This window comes from Rhipicephalus microplus, chromosome X, assembly GCF_043290135.1.
Source record: "Rhipicephalus microplus isolate Deutch F79 chromosome X, USDA_Rmic, whole genome shotgun sequence".
In the NCBI taxonomy this organism is placed as follows: Eukaryota; Metazoa; Arthropoda; class Arachnida; order Ixodida; family Ixodidae; genus Rhipicephalus; species Rhipicephalus microplus.
In genome coordinates, this window is record NC_134710.1 from 273,165,847 (window position 1) to 273,188,995 (window position 23,149).

Genomic DNA, 23,149 nt, shown 5'->3' on the forward strand with positions numbered 1-23,149 from the left:
TTGAACTAATGATTTCTAGTGACCTTAGATGGGAGGCGCATGTTAACTACTTTGGATCTTCAGCTTTAACGAGTATATTTTCTTTCATAAAAAATGATTGTGATCTGCACCAGCTCAAACAAAACTCTTTGCCTTTAGAACCTTCATTCGGCCATTGATTGAATACGCTAATTAAGTCCGATTCGCAGCCACAAATACCTTAAAATAGCATGAAGCAATACACTGAAAGGCGGTCAGGTTCATCTGCAACAAATAGTGTGCTTGATTCACTCACTGAATTAATCGCAAGAGTTGGGCTACTGCCCCGCCGCGGTGGTCTATTGGCTAAGATATACTCGGCTGCTGGCCCGCAGGTTGCGGGTTCGAATCCCGGCTGCAGCGGCTGCATTTCCGATGGAGGCGGAAATGTTGTAGGCCCGTGTGCTCAGATTTGGGTCACGTTAAAGAACCACAGGTGGTCGAAATTTCTGGAGCCCTCTACTATGGCGTCTCTCATAATCATATGCTGGCTTTGGGACGTTAAACCCCACATATAAATCAATCAATCAAATCAAGAATTAGGCTACTAACATTACGTAATTACGCTAAACTAGCACACCTGAAAATTATCGTCCAACTTATTCCCAAACAGCTAAATATCTACAGCTCTAGATTCATATCTATTCCAGAGAGCAGACAGTCACACCACAAGCATTCATTGACTTTACAAGAACACCGTTGCAACACCAACCGATTCAACTATTCTTTCCACAGTAAATCAGGTAAGTGAATAGATTATCCGGCTTTATAACTAATAGTAACGATTGAATACTTTTTAAACTTTACTTGATAACCATATTCGTGCCAACCACAGTTGAATTGGTGTGTTTTCCCTTTCTCACTTACTTGTACAATTCTTGAGTGCCATTTGAATATGATAATTATATCATTGCCATACGTGGCAAATTTTCTTTTATGTTTATTAGGGACAATTATCTGCATGTTGTTGAAAGGGTCCGCTATGTATCATGTATGCGTTCTAAATGTTTTTAACTACGTAGCGTATGTTCTCGTACACACCATGGGATATTGCAAAAGATCTGTAGTCATGAATTTTCTCTTTTTCAATGTAATTATCTCTTGTCTATTTTGATTGCCCTCCTACAGTAGTCCTCATTCGGAAAGCCGGTATCCAAAACAAACAAACAAATTACTTAATTAATATTACATAAATAAATATACGCCATATACTCAAGTGACCACGCCAAATACCCAAACTGACGGCAAGTGGCCGATTCGTTGGCTGCGTAGTTACTGCAACCGCCGCGGGAGGCCGCCACCAGCATGCTTGCGTCCGCCCGTCAGCTTTCTGATGGTCAGCCAAGCGTTCAAATAAAATAAAGAGTGCTCAGGGTGCTACGCGTTACGTTACGCGTGCGTAACTTTCTTTCTCCGTGTCATGCCTCCTGCTTAGCTTCCAGCGTGCTCACCGGGACGAGAGAAGAGAGAATGGAAGTAGAGCGTGCGACAAATATCCTAAACTCCGCTCGTACTTGTATACAAAGTTCTTTCAGTGGCCGATTCTTGAGGCGATAAATTCATTTAGTGAAGCAACGCGATGGCTGCTTGTAAAAGTGTTTGTTGCAGGGCACCTTTAAGCATGTCCGCAGTAGAGTGCAGCGAAAAAGTTTATGTAACCATCAACCACCTAACTTCACATTACATAGAAAACGCCCCACGGCGATGGTTGGATGCGGCGATAAGCGTAGTGGTTACTTCCTTAAGTGACCGAGTGGCGCATCACCATCAGAACAGCGTCCAAGCTCATGGTAGCAATTGCGGTATGCGTTGTTCGCTGGACGCCATACATTTAGCGGAAGTAAAGTAATGGGTTGGGATTAAAAACCGATACAGAGCGGATTGCTTTTACATCAGGAATTCTTTATATACTCTGAATGCCTTCCTATTCCCCTACAGTATTTTCTATTGCCGTCTACAAAATACGTGTACATACACGCCAATTCTTTCACTATTTATGGGGTGTGAATCTTTGTCTAAAGTAACAAACACAAGACGTGAGCCTTAACATCATTCGCTGTGACCAAGTTTTCAAATGAAAGCACCATTTATTATGCAGCTTAGACGATTTAGGGTATAACTATATATACCAGACTGGTATTCCATCTCAGTGTGGCGCTTACCCTATCCACAGTCCCCGGGAAAAAAAGTATGCACTTTGTAAGTAACACTTTGCACGCGGAAGGGCATGTAATTGATTCTCGCGTCAAGTAACTGTGAATTCCAATACTTTAATTCGTCCTTGTGTCTCAGCGGCTTTTACGTTCTGATGTTATTCACGACAATGCGGGTTCGACTGCAGGCCGCATTTTGTCGAGGAGGGGGAGGGGGTAGCAGAATGCTAAAGTATTCATGTACTTATAGTTTTGGTCGCAATTAAGCCGAAACGCTGCACTATGACGTCATTGTGTGATTTCGGATAGTTAGACCCAACAATTTATAATATAAGACATTGTTTACCTGGTCGCCTCATACTTGGGCATCTCACACTATACACACCGTACATAATAAGTGCCACGAAAGAGAAATTATTATTACGCTTACTATTTAAGCTCCTATATGGTTTGGTGTTTATGGCACTTGACTGCTAACCCAAAGGTCGCGGGATCGAGTCCAGGCTGCGGCGGCTGCATTTCCGACGGAGGCGGAAATGTTTCGTAGTGTGTCTAGATTTAGGTGCACATTACAGAACCCCAGGTCGTCGAAATTTCAGGAGTCCTCCTTTATGGCGTTTGTCATAATCATACGGTGGTTTAGGAATGTTAAACCGAAGATATTATTAGTATGACTAGTTTTCCTTTCGACGTGGTTTGTCTCTGGCCGAAATATAAGCGCTATCGTTCGGCGCAGGCCAAGTCATATTGTTGATTTATTGATATGTGGTGTTTAACATCCCAAAATCACTATATGATTATGAGAGAAGCCGTAGCGGAGGGCTTCGGAAATTTCAACCACCTGGGAGTCTCTCTTCTATCTAACTGGTTATAAGGTTGTATCTTAAAAGGTTTCTCATTTTAGGGCAGAACAAACATTTACTTGATAACATGACTGTCAAATTATATGAACGACGCATAAAAAAATGAATGACGGGACGATAGCCGCCACGTAGCAGTCAATCCGGAAAATCGGTCGCTTTCCCTGCCCCTTTGCCGCGGCCATTTCCCTTCGTACTTTGCCAAAATTCTCAGGGCTAGAAGCCGTGTAACTTGGGACGCGGCAGCGCCGTCATATAGTCGCTTAGCTTGCAGGCCATCACGCGCACAGCATGGGCCCTACTGCGGCAAATCCCGATGATGTGGCCCGACCACGCATACGTGTTCGCGCCGGTGGCACACGAACTGTGGGACGTCCACTCTGCAAGCTGGCAGCACGCCTCCCGGACGCCGGCTGCGTTCGAGATTAAACGGGCGGGCAATTAATCGGAACGGTGCGCCGCAAAAGGCCGGCCGTAAATCTGCTCGCCGCGCCGAGACAGCGCTGGCAGCAGGCACTACGTCGCGTCACCGTCGTCGCGCTGCGTCGTCGTGGCTCTCGATAAGCGATGATTGAACGCGCCCGCACCACAGCTCCGCTGCATTTGTATTAATTAGGTGGCTGCGTCGATTGTGCAGGTTGTACGCCGGCGCGAGAACGCGGGCTCGCCATACATAAGTGCGCGCGTGAATGACCTTTCGGTAGCAACGTTTAGCAAGAAAAAGTGATAAAGAGCAAGCAGCGGCTTTTTCTCGTCGTGAATGATAAAGTTTATTCTCTACCGGGGGCCGTGCCACAAACTGGACTCAACAAGAAAGTATTCCCAGTGATTACAGTGATGCGGAAACTGATAGCATCTTAGTTTGAATGTCGCTAAACACATTAGGTCCACATTGGTAGCTCATGTTATATTTTAACAGTTAAGGAGTGCTCCCTCTCCTGCTTTCATGCGTGGTACGCTGGTAACCTTGGGGAATACTTTGCATTTCATCCGTTTCTAAATGCAAGCATGGTTGTCTTTCACATGTTTGGTGTTCAAAGACTGCCATATTCTTTAAGTAATAAATAAGAAAATTAATTTTAAAACACATTTACTTTGCGTCAGGGAAGATTGGTGTTCAGACTGGAGAAATAATATAACTTTATGGATACTTATCGTGCGTGCTGTACAGAATGCGTCAGTTGTAATATATTGATTTGAAGTCCAGGAACAGAAATGTCACTGGAGCAAATGTGGCGACGAGAGTTTTACGGCAAAGCTATATATAGAATCTGAGGAATTTTGAATCCGTCAAAACAAAACGCATCCCAATGTGACGATACAACAGCCAACATCGACAAGTGGTGAGTAGACACGTGACGCTCTTCTCCATTGCAGTGAGCGATGACATGGCGCTCTTCCGCAACGTGACCACTCGCGCACCTGCTGCTTCGGAAAGAGGGTGCCTTTCACTCAGTATCTTCAGAGTGTTTCATGGACAGATCAAGCACGGTTATAGGACTGCAGAAGAGTGTGTTTTATATGACGAGCACCGACGGGAACAGCAGTGGCAGTAGGCACGGTGACTTACCCCCGTCTTCAGAAACGCTCTTCGACTCGACTTTCGCCCGTCACTTGACAGAGCTGAGCACTGCGCCGCTGCTCGGCTGAAAATGATGCTGCGCTACTCAAGAATCGCAGCAGATTATTGCTGATATGCAGTGACTTGCAGTGCCTATAGACAGCGCTCCCATCGGCTTTCTCAAGTGAAGGTGAAGCATTGAGTGAAGGGACGTTTTGAATACGGGGGTCAGGCGTAGGGTCAAGTGATAAGGGTTTTGTAAATTGTTTTAAAACACGTGTGTTCGTGATATGTGTATTTTTCAAGAGCAATGGCGTAATGAGCGCACACCTTGCATGGGATCGCTGTTTTACGAGTCTGGCCAACGTTAATTGTTACATATTTACAACTTCGCTGACCAAGCGCTTCGAAAGGATGCATTGGTGGTATCTTTTGCATTTGTTGATGCCAGCGACTGCTTCGGTAATTCAAGCAGCTGTTAGCACTAAATTGCATGCTGGATTGGGTGAAACGTACATAATTGAAGGTGCTTTGGGGAATGGTGAAAGATGATTTTTTTTCTAATAGTTTGGAAGTCAAATCTGTTCACACAAAAGCTTGGTTAACTTTTAGTTTACCACACCTACACAAGAAAATAAAGATTACATGGTGGTTTGCGACAAGAAGTAGCAGGTAAAAGAACATTTTGCGTAATAACTTCACTGGGCAAAGGTAGCAGAGCGCACACTGATGCGGAAGAATTGAGGCAGACGAGATCCATACAGCTGTTTTGCTATAATGGTCGTTGTGCAGCAAAAGATTACATATTTCTGAAAGTTAATTTGAGCGCGAAAACACGACACGATCACTCACACACGCTCACACTCGTGCATCAAACACGCACAGCGCTGTGTGTGTTTGATGCATGGGTGTGTGCGTGTGTGAGTGATCGTGTCGCGTTTTCGCGCTCGAATGAACTTTTAGAAATGATGTACCAACTAGCCCAACAACAAGTGCTTTCACAATATATATTGCATAAACTGCAAAGGAAAGGTGCAGTCGTGCTGGGGTATCCATGAGTAGTGCATTTAAAGGAGAGAAGAAAACGCCTTACAGATAAACACCTAGCAAGTACGTAAAGGAAAACATATGTTCAATGAGACGACGAACGCTGATGCGTACCTTATCAACGACTGCATCGCGTGGCTCAAGATTTACACCGTGAGCCCGGCACAACTTACTGAGTGGTCCGCAAATATATTCCACCGAATGGAGGTTTATCGATGAAATCAGATGTCCCCTACTGTGAAAAGCCGACAATGACAAAAGCTCACCGCACGTGTGTACAGTCGTCCCACTCGTCTCATCGCATGCTCCCAAATCAGAGCAGCCATATCAAGGAAGTAGAAAAGCCACTCCCTACCACTTCGCTGAAACTCCCTGCCCCTGTCACACCGGTACACACAGTGACTGTGACAAAAGTAAACCTAGCTTCAAACTTGTTTCATGAACCAAAAGTGGGAACGGAATGAGTGGTCAGGCTTGTACGCGCCGCGATCAAGCCGGCAGGGGGAGCTGCGGCAGTCATCTCTGCTCACGAATCAGAGACGGCGGTGCTTGTTAGCCGAGTGCCACCAGGCGTGAAGGGTTTCCAAGCGTCGGCGCCTTCCGGGGACGGCATCGGAGGCATTCGGACTACAGGGGCACATCGCAGCTCGAAAGCGACTCTGCCAGAGTTGGGGGAAAACTGCAACAAAAACCGGGCCAAGTAATTCCCCGGCACTTAAGAGCAAGGAAAGGGTCCTCCCTTAATGGCCAAACGCTGTTATTGCCCGGCCCGAGGCCATTGAAATATGAGCCTTCCAGCTGACGGCCAGCTCTGTACGGCTGTCTTGTTTCCGGCAGGCGTGACCACGAATCGCGACGAGTCCGCTGAGCGGAGATCTACGGCTGAGGCAGCCGTTTTTCTTTTTCTGCCATTCTTCTCCGGCTAGCTTTCTTACACGTGACGTGGTGTGTGTTGTCCGAGTAAATAAAGTGAAATACAAGTGTCGTAACACCACCATTTCTCGTAACTCCTTTGCTTTGACGCTTACGAGAAAAAAAATTCTTGCCTTACGCTTCGTTCGAAAAAGCAGTAAAAGAGCTTGCCAACATCTCTTACAGTGAGACGTGCAGAACGCTTAAGCCTGCTCAGCGGATAGAATCTTTGTCGCGAGTATTTGATGTGCCGGCATACTTAAAATATGCCGGAAATAGAATGAATAATTGCTACAAAGCCACGTTATCGCGAGAAAAAATCCGGATAGCTATCTACCTGCTCTTAGAGGAACAATAATTTTGTGGCTATGGGAGAATATAAAGTAAATCACAATAATGAAATGCTCACTACATGCAACTTCCGACTGCGCTTCTGGCTCTTTTTTTTAGGAACGCATAGAAAAGGACAGCTATGTTTCGCTAAAATTTATTTCCAGATTTTTAAAGGCGCTATTGCTCACACAACGAGCGTCTGCGCCCATCTTGCTCATTTTAAGACACCAGCAGGGTAGCCTCCACTATCCTCTGCAACATCTTAACCTGCGCGACAAAACGACGTTCATTCATGTTTGCATCTTTTTTAATTATAAACGAGTAGAAAAACTTGATAACAGTCGTTTACAATGACGGCAAGTAATTATAGTTGCACTACTGTTTTATTATGCGCAAACTTGCTTGGGCGAATCTACTTAAAGGAACGGGAACAACAAAAGCAAGGGGGGAAGTGGAGGAAGGGATGCAGGAAGGAGGCCCAAATGAGCTGCACAGTGATCGAATGGCAGTAAGGATGTAAATACTCTTCCCTGCACACAATCTGCTCCAGAAAAAACACGAATGCCAGCAAAATAAAAAAAAAGTGCGTGAGAACTAGATCAGAGCACTACAACAGAGTGGCGCACGTAGGCCGCCACACACGCTGTTCACGAATGAGGCGTTCGGCTCCCTCCTTGCTTACAACGTGGCCCATGGTCGGTGGTGAGGGGAGGTTCTTTCTTTCGTTCGTTGGGCCCAAGAGCCGTCATATTGTGCGATGCACCCTGTATCGGGAATCGATAAAATTGGCGCGCAAGGAACTACTGCTGTATTATAATTTTGGTTTCCTTGCAAAAAAGGGGGGGGGGGGGGAGGAATATATGCCTTGTCCCCAGGCACCGCTGCGACTTGCTTTCTGCGGCTTTTGCGTTTAGGTATTGTTACGTCGCTGTTATTACAATTCTTTTTTTCGGCTTTAGTGTTTCCTACGTTTTTTTGTTATTCACCTCGCTTCTTACTGCACATAACTTTTTTTCGCGCTGATTCCCGGCCTTCCGTGCGCGCCGCCAGGCCCGCCGCCGGCGCGTACACCGTTATACCAGCTGTGCCAGCTGCGGAAATTCTCGCGCCGAAATCTCTAACCCGTGTATAGGCGGCCGCTCATCGAAATGAAGCACGGCTGGAATTCGGGATATTACTCATATTTTTGCGTTCGTTCCGGCGCGGGAAATGAACGTTTTGCCATTTTGCATTTTCCCCCATCTGTCAGTGCGTGTGTTGCACGGGCTCAAGAACCCAGACTGCGAGGATAGTTCGTGTGGCGGCGCCCTGTTTATCCATCATATTGGATTGAGATCAACAAGCGATCTCGCACTCCCCCCCCCCCCTTTTTTTTTCCAAAAGTAAGCAACATGAAGTTTTCAAGCATGTGTTTTAGTACCGCACATCGCTGTTTTAAGTAAAAAATTCCGAATCGTCACCATAAGTGCTTTTTCTACTTCTAGAAACACGCGTTTTCAATGAAGTATAGCTCTAATACTGATGTGAGATGTCAGAAAATGAAGCAACCGAACATTCATTTGAATTTCAAATTCGTTAACGCATCTGCAGCTTTTGGAAAACACAGTAGCAAGCGAAACTTACTAAAAATGGCGATGCATCATCAACTCTTTTAAGGGGGCACCACTTTAGATATCAATGACGGAAGAGACATGCGCTTTTAGTTTTGAATTACCCCTCACATAATTCTTTGATAGTTAAGTAGTGAGCCCGAGCAACTGTTGTATTTCAAGTTATTCTGCTAATTAATGAACAGAAAATGTGTGCTCTTTGTGCCTTTATTCAACGAATACTAAACACTTCAAGAGTACATGCGCTGCTAATTCAGTCATTTGTTTGACTTGCTAGCATTCACTTGAATCATGAATTTCCACCATTGAGTGGGTTAAAGCGCATGTTCCCCAGGGTAAACAAGCCTTTAGTTGTCTAGCGATAAAATTTACGACAACTTTGAGAGCGTCCGCTTAAATACATTTGCTCTTGTCATTTCATGCTCATATAGTGTGACCTATCAAGCCAATGGCGTGGTAGCAATACGCTCTTTTGGTACAGATATGCTAGTTGGCGAAGAAAAGCAAACAAATAAAAATATTCTGAGTAGAAAACTAAAGAGCGCAGCTACTAATACAAACGAACACAAGCACTCTCTTTTTCAACATATTTTCTCCCTTTCCTCTGCGTTTAAAGTATTTCTGCTTCATTGCAAATAATGTCAACACCTTTTCTCGTCAAACCAACCTTTTCTCTTGAACAAAAAAAATATTCTGCGGAAAGCTAAAGAAGAAAACACTGCCCTGGAGCTTTGAGTTATTTATTCTGCCATTTTAGGGGCTTGCTCGCCAAGCTTCTTTTGCTCGGGCAAAGTCTGTTGGCGTGTACGCTAGTGCAGTGTACCCACCAAGTCAAGTCAAGTCAAGTCAAGATCCTTGACGATGTGGCGCATACCCACGCTGGAGGATTGGCCAAGAACCGGATAGTTTTCATGAATTTCTTGTTTAATTACAGATTAAAACTAATCCATTTACGAGTCATAAAAGAAAGATGCAACAAGACAATTTTGATGGTTGAATTGTAAATAATCTTTAGTAAAATGCAATAAAGCGTCGTATTTGATTTAATATAAATTTGGAAATTTCAAAACCTACCGAACAGTGATTTCAGCACTTAAACCTCTTTGCACTTTTGACAAACTCCTGCAATGCGTCAACCATCCTTCCGTCGTTGTGGCCTAGACACAAAGCCCCGAAAGAAAGCACATTTTCAGTGTTTAAATCGATTCCGAGAAGGTGGCAAACGGCTCCTAAAGTGTTTTTACGTAAGACAGAGAATATATGACAATAAATGAGATAATGTTCAGTTGACTCATTTACTCCACAAACAGGACAATGAGGGGAGGCTGCCAGACCAGCTCTGTGTAAATATAAATTCAGCTGTGGAATTTCACAGCGCAGTCTAGTGATTGCGACTTCCGTTCCTCGCGCTTGACATATTTTACTATTCCAATGGTATAACAAGTGCTTGAATTCTGGTGTGGCTGTTAGTGAAGGTGTAGAAAATTCCTCTAACAGTAGTTTTTTTCTTAATCTAGTGCCTATCAAGAATTTCGATGCCGGTAATACATCAATAACAGGCCCATTTAAAGATGACTTGGCCAACGCATCTGTCATTTCATTCATAAATGCCCTTATGTCCAGGAACCCAGACCAGTTTGATGAGATTGAGATGCGAGGGAACTAATGCTTTGAAAGCGTTCTGAGCATGCGAGTTCTCATCTGCAGTAAGGGAGGCACATAGTGATAGTGAATCTGTTAAAATTATTGCGGTTCTTACTGAAGCAGTTATTTTACGGAGAGCTAAAATTATCGCAAAAACTTCTGCTTCAAATATGGGCATATAATCGGGAAGGCGAAGCGAAAAAGACCAGTCTAGGGCAGGAGACGCCAACCCACCAGACGCCAACCATAACTTTCATGACCTAGGGAAGCACCCACTATACCACTTTACCATTCGTCATTTTGCTGATAAGCGATATGTCCACTACACATCTGTAAGGCATTGTGTGCACTTTGTGCTGCGAAAAAGGGTCATCGACAGGCGAACTCCGAGAGGCAGCACTCAAATGGCGGCAAGAAATCCTCGAATTGGGACCTGTATCGACATTGCCTTCTCTAACTTTGAACTGCAACCTCTATTTCAAGACACCCTCGCCACATAGTTCACCGACCACGAAATTGTACTACGAAAAAGAAAACTTGTCCAACAGCTTTGTAATAAGTATACGTAATTCTAGTATGTATTTGCATTGATATGTAAATGATTACATCTTGTTTATATATCAGCGTACATATTTGTAAATAATAAAACATTGTGTATATAAGTGTATATACGATCACCCATAACAAAGTGTCATGTCTTGATATGATGCTAGAGAACTTTTACCAAGAATTCACGGGTTCCCGTCAATCAGTTCCGAGCAAGCTCCTTCATCATCATTGACTTCGTGGATATGGCGAGATTTTTCTCGAGTTTCTCGTGTGTGGAAGGGAATACTAAGCTTGAACTTTTGAGGCATCTGGAAAATATGTTAGTTGTGATGAACGTATTTTTAAGGTCGCTTTGAAATCACAATCACGTTTGTTCAAATACGTCACTTAAGGAGGCGGACATCCTAGCACCAATAGTGAAACATTTATCTTGAGAGGTTTTGCAGTAAATAATTTGACAACGCTAACACTACGTAAAAGTACATGGCGCTCTTTGGCCACAAGTGGCCCCTGCGCCGCAAACTCCCTCATTACGATCATCGTCATCATCATAATTATGATCATCATCATCAAAATCGTGATAATAAATTTTTTCAAAATATTGTTGTTCTTCCTGCTAATTAATAAAACAGTTCACCAACTCGCGGGTCGTCCAGCTGGCCCGCGAGCTGGGCAATCCGTCGTGGGCGCCATTTAACCGGCTTACTGTGGAGAGGACAAGATCTCGCCGTCCAGTCGTGAGAGACCTAAGCCAGAGACTTCTGAAACCCTGGAAGACAATGCAGTAAAGTTAAAATCACCCAGCGAAACCCCTGAAAGAGCTTAGTGTGATAATAAATACAAAGACAAGGAATAATTTACCACAATATCTGGATGGATACATTGATATTGTTTTTCTCTCTGATTTTGCTATGAAAACGGGAATACAGTACAACTTCGCTGTAACATTTCCGTTGCAAGAACCATTCGCAAATTAAATATATTCTCACGTGCTTTTAATAATCAAAATAGTGACTTTATTTTGTCATACGAGCCCTTCTCTTCAAAAAAAAAAAAAAAAACTCAGAACTGACAAGTTGCGTTTTGTTTTACACACGATTCTGAAAAAAAAAAACGGTTATGCGAGAGTCAGGAAAGGCATAGAAGACACAACTCACAGCGAATTTTAAACATCGCTTGATAACGCACACGCGTGCATAAACCGCTTGTTCACAAATAATGTGATCGTTGCGACCACATGACAATGACTCTCCTCTTTTGTTGTTGTTGTTGTTGTTGTTGTTGTTGTTGCATGCCTAACGAGCATATGTCATTGCTTCCTGTGTGAACAAAAAAAAAATGCTGGGTCAGCGACTTTCATGCATCGCCACGGCCCCGCGCCTAATTTATGAAGGTATTGTTCGCCTTCAAAACGTTTTGAGATTGAATATTGCCCAGGATGAGTCTCATTGCAGTGAACAACTTTATTCAGAAAGTACATGTAAAATGTTTCCGCAGGGTGCTAACGAGGTGCTTTAACGAGCACACACACTTTTGTGGACCACACAATGGCGTTCCTCATAATACGTCAGTGGGGCGCCGATATGGTAAATGGTGACTCCAGATGGCCTCGTCACAATTACCACCGTTACTTAACGTGACGTCGCATACTAGACAAATAAAATTTGTTCGATAAGTTATTCCACAAGTACGTGGTGTTTCAATTCAACTGCATCTTGTTTGTGGAGCCCATGTTAAAACAACTTCTTACTATTTTCTCCGTATTCTTAGGTGATTTAAACGCATGCGCGGGTGGCGTGAGCGACAAGCAAGAGTTCTTTTTTTATTATTATTAGTGCTCTGAATAAGTTTTTATTATCTGTACTTCTGACCAGTTTGTGATTCCATTCACTTTCAATATCATTTTTTTTTAAGAAAGGAACACCGGCTTAGTTATGAGCGAGGTTAACATATTGGTATATACTTCATTACGATCTATCAAGTTGTTTTCGGATTTTTTTTGCACTAGGCACATAATACTACTGCGCATATTTGCACAAGTAATATGTTGTATAAGCGTCATAAATGTGCACAACGTATAGGGTCATAGATTCTTTTTTCTTTATTGAAGAGAATATTATGCATTTCAGAACATTATCAGACGGACACGTTCACTGGTTTAGTTGGAACTTAAGAAGACATGCGCCTTTGTCTGTCGACATAACCTGAAAGGAACACACACATCCGCGTGAAACTTGTCACCGAAAGAACCTGGAGACATTGAATACAACGCCGACTCTTGCGGAGGCTTTGCAGCCCTATGCATTATGGAATCCACCACGCTGTCCCATACAGTGGAGCATGTAAGCCCGTAGGGAGGCGAGGGAATCAATAGCTCCGGGAATTGTTTATATCCTGTGCCACCTCTGCCTGCACGCTCTCTTTCCCCGCCAGCACTGGAGCAGGGGACCTACGCGAGAGGAGGGAGCATGAGAGCCAGGAGACAGGTAGACAAACCCGCATCCATCCAGCGCTCCTCTACAAAGCACCTACCGCGATGGCGGGATGCTAGAGCCGAGATGATGGGCTAGAGAGGACGAAGTAAGCTGCGCGGTGGGTGAGGGAAGCAACTCTGAAGTGCATGCAATTTTGATCTAGAACGCGCAGGTGGAAGGTCATAAAGATGCATAATTGAAGCGCGCATGCGCATACGCCGGCAGGGTACATCAAATTTTCACGAAGTCGCCGGGAAACGTGCGGCAGCCGTTTTGGGGGGGCAGGCGCGGCGTTGGAGGAGCACGCTGCGAGACGGCAGGGAGGGTGACGCAGCTATGGAGGCGACGCGGAGCTTGGAAGTGCGTGGCTACGGCTCGGCAGCGAGCGGCCGGCGCGTGCCGCTTTCTCGGGCAGCGCGCGCATTCGCTCCAAGTAACGAGTGGGATCAGCCACGGCGGCAAACTTTGCCTTTTCCGACACAGTAAGAGCGCAATGCCTTCGCTCTCTCCTCTCGCCATCTAGGAGGCTTTCTCTTTCTCTAGCGCTCTCCATCGCTTTTTTCAGGGCTACGCGCCACCCGGGTCGCCTCTGGGCTTGGTCACTGAGAGACGCTCTACGACAGGACTTAGCCACGTATACTCACCGTATACGAGTCATCTCTCGCGGTCCGTGCTCTCCACGGCCTCATATGCTGCACTCCCGGGCACACACTTTTTTGTAGTTTTCTCCAGTCACCTCGTTCAGAGTTGTTGCAATATATACTGCGTCCCCCCTCTTGTTTTTTTGCTCGGGTTCGTGTGTTAGCGAGCCTGGCTTTACTCCGGGAATAGGTTTCGGTTGACGGCGCCTGTGAAACGAGCTGCACGCTTCGTGGTTATACCACTACGGCGCGTCAAGCTATTTCACTCTCTTTCTCCCTCGCTCTCTTTTGACCGCCCATTTTCTGGCGTGCAGCACGAAAATGAAGGGACCAGGCGAAGCGTTGAATGAGGGTGGGGGGGGGGGGGGGGGGGTCCGCTGAAGAAAATTAAGCGAACTGCGCTCAAGGGCACAGCAGCCATCAGCCGCTCGGTGAAGGGAGGAAACAATGAGATGTCACCGAGTTGCGTGGCGCATTCACAACACCGAGTATACCCGCATTTGTTCACGTGTGTGCTGCGGCAAAATAAAAAAAAGTCGAGGAAAAAAAGAAAACGAGAGGTTGATTTTATATCCCCATTTTAAGTTCTTTCTTGATTGTTTTCTCTTTCAGGTGATTGTGGTGTTTAATAAAATTGGCGTGGAGTTTGATTTCTCACACTAGTCCTCGTAGCGCGGCTTGAAGCTGTATACGTGCGCCTACGCGAGCGATGGCCGAAATCAACTGCGACTGTACCCCGAAAATTGAAAGAATGTTTGAACAGCGTTACTATCCACAACACTTCCTTCTGTTGCAACCAACAACTGGACAGTAGCTGCTGGCTTATGAGGAGTAGCAATTCTAGGAGAAGTGGTTTGGGCGAGTCATTAAATATGAGCACGCTATTTACAAAAGCCATAGGAGGCAATGAGAGGGTAACCAGTCCCCACATGCGTTCACACCTCGCACACGCCTCGAATGGAGGTACTAAAAGATGCAACGACATGAGCAGTCTGCTATAAGGTTATGGGTTTAAGTGGAATGAAATAGTAAAGTTACACGTTATATATCACTAGCAGACGTGCTCACTTCCGTATAGTGAGAGAGACAGATAAAAACAAAAGAAAGGCTGGGAGATTAACCAAAAGAGATGAAAAGTTATATGATTAACAAGGTAAAAAAGTTGATGCCTTGCACGTATAATTCATTATTTTCGGCAAGCGAACTACATAAGGCACCATTATCATCAAAGTTTATGCTCTCTGAAAGCCAGATAGTGTGAGCGCCGCAATTGATGCCGTATGAATTCCGTCGGATGTGAAGATTTCCACCTATTGCGCGGCCTTTCAGTTGGCCTTTCATACCACCGCATTGTGTTTCAAAGAAATGCGAATGCAAATAATGCGACCAGTGTGTCTGGTAAGTATGACCACGTTCTGCCCCTCAGCCTTTCAGTGTGTCTGGTAAATATGACCACGTTCTGCCCCTCAGCCTTTCCAATATTTACGGGCATTTTCTGGATTACTGCACTTAACCGATCCATAGGATCTGATGCTAAGTCGTTTTTATCGAAAATCTCCCCTAACATTTTGAGAAAACTCGTCTAGAATTCAATACTAAGAAATCACTCATCTGAGCTACGATTCCAAGTTTGTCCTACCGTAATAAATGTAATTTTGCCATCGCGATTTATGCCAAGTAATTAATTCATATACCTTGCGTGTTTATTGACACCGAAGATGCCTGCCTTTGTCTATACCATTGAACAGAAAGAAAAAGACAGAGATAACATGGGCAGACAGACACGTTAGCCAGATGCACGTTCAATTTACTACCCTGGGTGGGGGAGGGTTGAAATAATAAAGAGGCTAAAAATTGATAGCAGGTAAGAAAGAGAAAATGAACGCTGGATTTAAACACACTAAAACATTTTCGTTGCTTTCCGCAATTTAAATGGATATGACCACTGAATGTTGATTTATATGTGACGTTTAACGTCCCAAAACCACCATATGATTATGAGAGACGCCATAGTGGAGGGCTCCGGAAATTTCGACCACCTGGAGTTCTTTAACGTGCACCCAAATCTGAGCACACGAGCTTACAGCATTTTCACCTCCATCGAAAATGCAGACGCCGCAGCCAGGATTCGATCTCGCGATCTGCGGGTCAGTAGCCGAGTACCTTAGCCACTATACCGCCGCGGCGGGGCGACCGCTTAGTGTGTCTAGCTCATATAATACAGTTGTATCCATCCATCCATCCATCCATCCATCCATCCATCCATCCATCCATCCATCCATCCATCCATCCATCCATCCATACATCCATCCATCCATCCATCCATCCGTCCGTCCATACATCCGTCCGTCTATCGGTCCGTCCATCCATCCGTCCGTCTATCGGTCCGTCCATCCATCCATCCGTCTATCAATCCGTCCGTCCGTCCATCCGTCCGTCCGTGCATCCATTCATCCATCCATCCATCCATCCATCCATCCATTCATCCATCCATCCATCCATCCATCCATCCATCCATCCATCCATCCATCCATCCATCCATCCATCCATCCATCCATACATCCATACATCCATCCATGCATACATCCATCCATGCATACATCCATCCATGCATACATCCATACATGCATACATCCATACATGCATACATCCATACATGCATACATGTATGCATACCTACATGCATGCATACCTACATACCTACATACATGCATGCATGCATGTATGCATACATACATACATACATACATGCATGCATGCATACATACATACATACATACATACATACATACATACATACATACATACATACATACATACATACATACATACATACATACATACATACATACATACATACATACATACATACATACATACATACATACATACATACATACATACATACATACATACATACACGCGCTTTGCTGTTGGTGCATAACACTTGAAAATGCTGTACGATGTTCGTGCCACTAATGCAAAAAAGGAAGCAGATGAACTTTGTCTTGAGAATAAAATTGAACAGGAACTGCATAAATAACACAGTCGTTTTGTTTTACAGCGAACAATGCTATGATATCACAAGGGTCGCGTGCGCCGTAGTTGTCTGCCACCGCCACCGGTGTTCGTAACCACTATAGTGCAAAATACAAAAAAGACTTAAATAAATACAAAACACCAAGAACACAATAAGATTTGAGCTCGATCCTGTGCGTGCCAGCGCAGTATTTTACTACATATCCCCACCGGTGCTTGAAGCTTTCTTGCAAACTGCTCTTAGGCAGGTTAGATGTCGGAAAAGTAATCGCGTTATTATATGTAATAAAGAGATTTAGAATAACAGAGAAACAACTAGGCGTCACACAATGGAAATCACGTAACCAGTGGGTCGTCGAATGCTGGAATGCATTACACAATGTTCAGGCATAATTCTTCATCATCGTCAGTCACAGCATAAAAAGTTGCACCATATTCCTTGCAAGTCTGTTGTGGGCACCACGCTTCTCCGAAGAAATATGAAGGATGACATAATAATGCCTTCCTATTTCGCAAAGATTCTGATGATATATGGCGTTGCGGGTACCCAGCAAGCGTGTTTGTAGCAGCTACCGAATGAGTGTTGAAAAAGGCTCTCAAAGGCCGCGCTTCCTGCTTTCGATGTGACTTCTGCGCGTTCCGCGCAGGCACTGTGGCTTCTTTTATTGACATGACCTAAGAAGACGGGTAATGTACTTATACTACTCATCATAGCCGCTGACGTGTGGAAAACAAAATCAAAAGGCCATATGTGCTTTGAAAAGGAGAGAAAAATAAACTGATGAAAATTCAGTCAATTCCATCAGGCATTGCCCGCCACCCTATAGTCATCGGCCGGAATCGCTTGAGACGCGGTGGAAGCAAGGGCTTGACAGATGATGTTTTACTGGACGTTGAAATCTAGGCTGCGGAGAAGCCAAGATTTCTACGTCCAGGATACTCTGTCTGAACCATCGTTTTGACCCGGACATGTCCAAACTATATGGGCAATTTTTTCTACCTCATCAAAAAATTTCCACTGGGACTGGAAAATTTCTGAGTGCCACTTACTGTAAACTAAACGGTTTGGAAAAAAAGTGTAACTTTCGCCACATAACCTACCGTTTCTTACTGAGCGATCTGTCCACTCCCTGGAATACTTGCCGGTTTAGCATGTAGGGCCGTGTGCTCAGATGTGGGCGCACGTTAAAAAAACCCATGTGGTCGAAATTTCCGGAACGCTTCTCTACGGCATCTCTCATAATCATATGGTGGTTTTGCGACGTTAAACCCCACACATCATTCAATCATTGCCTGTTTAGCATGTAGTGTGCTAAGACTTCGTGGCTTGCAAGCATATCCTCGCTTCTTTTTGCAAGTTGTTCGCTGACTTTGGAGGTTCCAGGGGTTGTCCGGTAAGTGAGGCCTCGAGCGTCCGAAAGAGCCTCCTCGTTCCCTCTACGTCCCTGGTGAGCCGGGGAAAAACATTGAAGTGCTTTCATGTCACAGGAACTGGCAGGCATACAAACACACGAACGTGTCTAGAATAAACGTTGCAGTGTGTGTCCGACTTTCAATTTTTCCGTATTTGTTTTTATAGCGAAACGCAATGAACTTGTTTTGTGTGAATCAGCTAACCGTCTTGCGTTGTGGTTGAATTTGTACTGTTAGCCCAGCTCAGTTCACGCAGTTTAACTGCAAGCGTGCTTTTCCTTCAGAATGATCGCTTTGAGAAGAAGCCGCCTTTAGAAAGACTTTATTTTTGCACATAAGTCAATGCTGTCTTGATTTACAGACCTCTGAATAATAATAATAATAATAATAATAATAATAATAATAATAATAATAATAATAATAATAATAATAATAATAATAATAATAATAATAATAATAATAATAATAATAATAATAATAATAATAATAATAATAATAATAATAATAATAATAATAATAAAGCCATTTTAATTTATTAGCATCGGCTTATGATATGATGGTCATAGTGACAGTGCGTAGAATTTCGGTATCGCAGTTTTACGGCGCAGTGCCCTATTACAGACTATAATGCTCCCGTTCCTCATCCTCCTCCCCTCTTTTTATTGCCGCCAACAATAGTATGGGGGGGGGGTGTCAATGTCAAGAAAGTAAAGTGGACGAAAAGATAACTTGCCGCCAGCAAGAAGCAAACCTGTGACCTTCCAATAACGCGTCCGATGCTATACAACTGAGCTGTGGCGGCGGTAATCCGCCAGCCGCCTGGATGGGATTTATATGTGCATTTAAATCTAAAAGTGTTAGTTAGCGCCAATCATAGTCAAAGCGGAAAGTGTGGAACAGTATTTTTTCTACCTGTTTGCGTCACCAAGGAGGTGATTTTTTTACAAGGTGGCAGCTCACCAATTATCTCGCGCATGCCATAGAGTTTCCTAATATACACTAGAGGGAACTCTGGCGCTAGTGTCTATGGGAGCTGCAACGCACGGCGCTTCAGGGGGCATGGGAATGATGGGTAGTACACACGTTTGTCTAATTTTCGTGCTTCTGGCCTGCTTCTGGCTCCGTGTGTGTTCATGTGGCTTAGAGCTGTTTTTTCACAAAAAATAAAAGAGGAAATGTTCAGCGATTGCGCTTCCCAACATTATTCTTTTAGGCTTATCATTTTGTATCGAGTCAGAAAGTTAAAAAGGGATCGTTCTTTCCTTCAAAACAAAACCGTAACCAGCAATAAACGAAGCCGCAAGTACAATTCGCCACCAGCAAGTACGAAGACTTGGCAAATGTGTATACTACCCATCATTCCCATGGTCAGTGAACGATCACAGTGCCAGGGTTAATTTTAGGAAACTCGATAGCGCATGCTATTCGAAGACATCAATTCTACCAGAACGAGACCCTCGTTACGAATGAAGAAATGAGGGGTATTTTCAAGGGATCGTTTTTCTTTGTTAGATACAAAAGCTCGTTCTAGCAGACTTGATGTCTTCAGGTAGTATGCGATAGATTATTGGTTGGCTGCAAGTTAGTAGAATCATTACGTGATACGTGACGCAAGCAGGCAGAAGAAAGAGTTTTTTGCACTCGCCGCCATGACTGCGATTGGCGCTAACTAAAACTCTTAGATATAAGTGCACACATAAATTCCGTCCAGGGGGCGGGAGGATGACTACCACTGTAGCTCGGTGGTAGTGCATCGAATGCGTTACTCGAAGGTCGCAGGTTCGGTTACTACCGGTGGCAAGTCATCTTTTTCTCCACTTTACTTTCTTGACATTTAAATTATTACTACTAGTAGGTAATATTCCCTATGTTTTCCTTGACATTAGTCTTTTCGTCCTCATTCATATTGTGCCTCTCAAAAACAAAACAAAACAATAAATTTAAAGCACCCTTCATTTATTCATGAATTCAATAGCTCTCTTGACTGCATACTTTAGACTGGGTAGCGTCATACAGCATCAGCTGCGTTTTGCATAAACAAGGCCAGTATGCCCAAAAGACCCAACAGATATGATCTTCTGACAAGGTGAGGTTCAAATCTAAAAACTGAATTTTGACCTTAGACTCTCACATGACAGCCCCTGTGCGTGTTGTCAGAACTCCTTCAAGACTTTATTCACTAAGTTGTTGGCTGTCAAACATCGCTTAGCGTTTACAACTACGAAGAAAATCGTCCACATACCTGTACACCTCAGGCTCCTTTGCTTTGCGAAGAGACCGCGCTGTTCCTGTGTCGAAATAGGTTGAAGGTAAGTTGAGCAGTACGGGTGCCACGCACGAGCCAATGGTTGTCCCTCCAACCACGCATGTGTTTTAAATGCCACGTGAAGTACAGAGGGGGGCGGGGGGCTGAAAATTGCCGGATTTATCACCTTTCCCTTGAAATTCAACCATAAACACGGAACCATGTGAAAGCTTGATGCATGGTTGAGTAATGGTGTAACTATGCGAGATAGAGTATGAGATGGTTGAAGTATATAAGTAAATTTCTTGTAGGTGGAGTAACTGGGCGTCATGGTGCTTTCGTTTCTCCTTGATTAGTATGCAAAAAGATTCACACGGAAATGTTAAAAAACTTAGGGAAGAAACATCCTTCCTTTAACAATCTCAAACTCGAGCTGTTTAGGCTTAAGGTATATTTTACCATGAAGTGTGAACTGCACAGTGGCCACCCAACAAATTCGAGAAACCCGATAAGAAGTTATGCTGAGTACAAGCTGATCCTTGATAATATTGTCACGGGGTCGTGATGTGGACGAATCGAGCACACTGCGAGTCGAATAATAAATTGTTTATTTGGGCGAACCTGTGCCCAGTAAACGGAAAGTCGGACTACAGTAGCATTCTTGGACTGATAGCGGCGAACGGAGTGCCGGCCGTCGATCAACTACTGACAAGCGGTGAAGTGCGTCGGCATTTATACTCTTGCCATTGAATGTTCTAGTGTTATCGCTGGCGTTGACGAGTGTTCCAGAATAATCTGTACAGTTCGCGGAATGGGCATGATCTTATCGAAATGATCCACTACAGTCCGGAAGCTTCTCGAAAACAGCGGGCGTGGTTTGCGATGAGAACTGTGTAGTGTATTGGGGCGATAACAAAGCTTGAGGAATGGCACGTGGCATTGCCCCTTTGAAAAAGGCATCGTCCCGATACTTTAACTAAAGATGAAGGTACAACAACTATGCAAGAAAGTAGAATGAATAAATTACGATACAGCAATAATACAAGAAAAAACACTGTTTCAGTTTGTTAACGCGCATGAAACGGCTTGAGGCGCGCGATATGGACGACTTCAGGTCGCGATCGGCGTCGTTGAGAGTTCGTGATGCCGTCGGGGACAACCTCGTAATCAAGTGGGCCGAGACGTCGAACCACCCTGTCCTGTCCGAAGTACTGTCGCATAAGCTTTTCACTAAGTCCACGTCGGCGTATCGGCGTCCACACCCAAACACATTCACCGGGCTGGTATTCCGCAAAGCGTCGTCGAAGATTCTAACAGCGGCTGTCGTTCGTCTGTTGATTCTTGATGCGGGAACGCGCGAGTTGTCCGGCTTCTTCTGCGCGTTGAAGGTACTCGCTCACATCAAGGTTTTCTTCGTCGGTGACGTTGGGTAACATGGCATCGAGCGTCGTTGCCGGGCTTCTTCCGTAGACCAATTTGTATGGAGATATCTGCGTCGTCTCCTGCACCGCCGTGTTGTATGCGAAGGTCACATACGGAAGAATGGCGTCCCACGTCTTGTGTTCGACATCGACGTACATTGACAGCATGTCGGCGATCGTCTTGTTTAGCCGCTCGGTGAGGCCGTTGGTATGCGGGTGGAACGCTGTCATCCGGCGGTGGTTTCTCTGGCTGTATGCCAAGATTGCTTGAGTTAGGCCAGCAGTCAATGCCGTTCCTCTGTCGGTGATGAGGACCTCCGGGGCACCGTGACGTAGGACGATATTTTCGACGAAGAACTTAGCTACCTCGGATGCACTGCCTTTTGGCAGGGCTTTTGTCTCGGCGTAGCGAGTGAGGTAGTCGGTAGCTACCACGATCCACTTGTTTCCGAAAGCCGACGTCGGGAACGGCCCTAGTAGGTCCATACCAATCTGCTGGAAAGGTCGACAAGGTGGATCAATTGACTGCAGAAGTCCCGCTGGCCTTGTCGGCGGTGTCTTGCGTCGCTGACAGTCCCGGCATGTCCTCACATAACGAGTGACGTCGGTGGTAAGACGTGGCCAGTAGTACCTTTCTTGTATCCTCGCGAGCGTGCGAGAAACACCGAGGTGCCCTGCCGTCGGATCGTCGTCTAGGGCCTGCAGGAGTTCTGGTCGCCGAGCTGAAGGCACCACAAGGAGGTACTTAGCTCGAAGCGGTGAAAAGTTTTTCTTTTGTAGAAGACCGTTTCGTAGGAAGAACGACGCAAGTGCGCGCTTGAATACCTTCGGGACTTCGGCGGTCCTGCCTTCGAGGTATTCTATTAGGGCCTTAAGTTCCGGGTCGGCCCGCTGTCGTTCAGCGAAGTCGTCGGTAGTTATCATTACCAAAAAGTAGTCGTCATCCGGGTCGTCGGGTGGTGGTTGGTCGACAGGCGCATGAGAGAGACAGTCGGCGTTGGTGTGTTTCTTGCCGGACTTGTAAACGACAGTAATATCATATTCTTGAAGTCTCAGGCTCCATCGTGCGAGGCGACCTGAAGGGTCCTTCAAGGTGGCTAGCCAACACAAGGCGTGGTGGTCGCTCACAACTTTGAAGGGCCTGCCGTAGAGGTAGGGGCAAAATTTCGACGTAGCACAGATGATGGCGAGGCACTACTTTTCTGTTGTGGAATAATTGGCTTCTGCTT

The 23,149-nt window shown here is 44.9% G+C and overlaps 1 long non-coding RNA gene across 1 annotated transcript in view; it reads left to right on the forward strand.

Moving 5' to 3' along the window:
- LOC119162401 (uncharacterized) overlaps positions 1 to 23,149 on the forward strand; it is a 106,252-nt gene that overhangs the window by 77,886 nt on the left and 5,217 nt on the right. The window contains exon 2 of the long non-coding RNA XR_012887326.1: positions 669 to 761. This is a non-coding gene — a long non-coding RNA (uncharacterized LOC119162401). The remainder of the gene's footprint in view (positions 1 to 668; positions 762 to 23,149) is intronic.